Here is a 1045-nt window from a genome sequence, read left to right as displayed (position 1 = left end):
AAAACGAAAGCAGGAAAAGGCACCATTTGAGCCCAAACCTTCCTAAACAGCTCCTATAGCCCCCACACCTGGAACACGCGTTCATTGGTTGTATTAATTCATACGCTCAATGGCTGTTTCTGTGTGCTGTGTTTTTGTGTGTTAACAACCAGCTGTGCTGTGCTGTCTACCTGCCTGCCCTGCTATCACATTCATAATCATCTTTGATTTATAGAACTGCTGTACTACGTACTCATTAATATGTCTATGCCAGATGTGTACATTGTTATTTATGCATACGCACAGTAATTACCGCAAACAATGTCATGTTGTATTGACTGCATATCGGCCATCAGGATGACTTAGTGTGTGTTTGTGTGTTGGACATGGCTGTGGAGCATATGGAAGACTCAGAGGATGCTCAAGGGTTACATCGTTTTCCTGCTGCACCTGTACTTTGTAGCTCTGTCTGTTTGTCACTCTGCGTAACCATGGCGATACTGTATCGCTGCCTCTGTTCGCTGTAGCACCAAATCATGCTAAATGGTGTTGAATAATGCTCAGATCTTCAGCCTTTTCTATCCCAGCACCTTCGGAGGTGAAGCAGTCATTTTGAGCCCCCCCCCCCCCCCCCAGTAGGCCGTGCCTCCTGCAGGTAGTCGGCTGAATAGGCTGATGGGTATTCAGGAGGGGAGAGGACGCACGCTGGGACTGCAAATGAGACGCACATTCTTGAGCAAGCAGAACTGTACTGCCTGACTACTCTGCACAGCAACAATATGATGATGAAACCCTTTCTTCCTTCTTGCTCACTCTCCCGAACGCTGCAACGCTGAGCGGACCGATCTCCTCTCTCTCGTCAGGCTTGACTTCCCCCCCACTATCTTCCGTGTGTTGCTCCGGACAGTGGGCAGTCACAGGAAGGACTGTTCAGGATCACAGAACTGCTCTGCTGGTGTTCAAGAATGCAAAACAAAACATAAGGACAAAACACTGATGCCATGAACATTCTGTTCATCCCGCTTCCCTTTAAGCATGCCTGTGTACCACAGGAGAGGGCCAGCTC

The 1045-nt window shown here is 48.5% G+C and overlaps 1 protein-coding gene across 1 annotated transcript in view; it reads left to right on the top strand.

Moving 5' to 3' along the window:
• Positions 1–25, top strand: part of LOC139574287 (GDNF family receptor alpha-4-like) — a 21957-nt gene extending 21932 nt beyond the window's left edge. Inside the window, exon 9 of the mRNA XM_071398717.1 lies at positions 1–25. This exon is cut by the window's left edge and continues 114 nt beyond it. The gene's annotated coding sequence lies outside the window, so the exon portion shown is untranslated.
• Positions 26–1045: the final 1020 nt, after the last annotated feature.

The sequence above is a fragment of the Salvelinus alpinus genome, chromosome 4 (genome assembly GCF_045679555.1).
Source record: "Salvelinus alpinus chromosome 4, SLU_Salpinus.1, whole genome shotgun sequence".
Taxonomy (NCBI): Eukaryota; Metazoa; Chordata; class Actinopteri; order Salmoniformes; family Salmonidae; genus Salvelinus; species Salvelinus alpinus.
The sequence above is the reverse complement of the archived record's forward strand: the minus strand, read 5'-3'. Positions and strand labels throughout refer to the sequence as shown.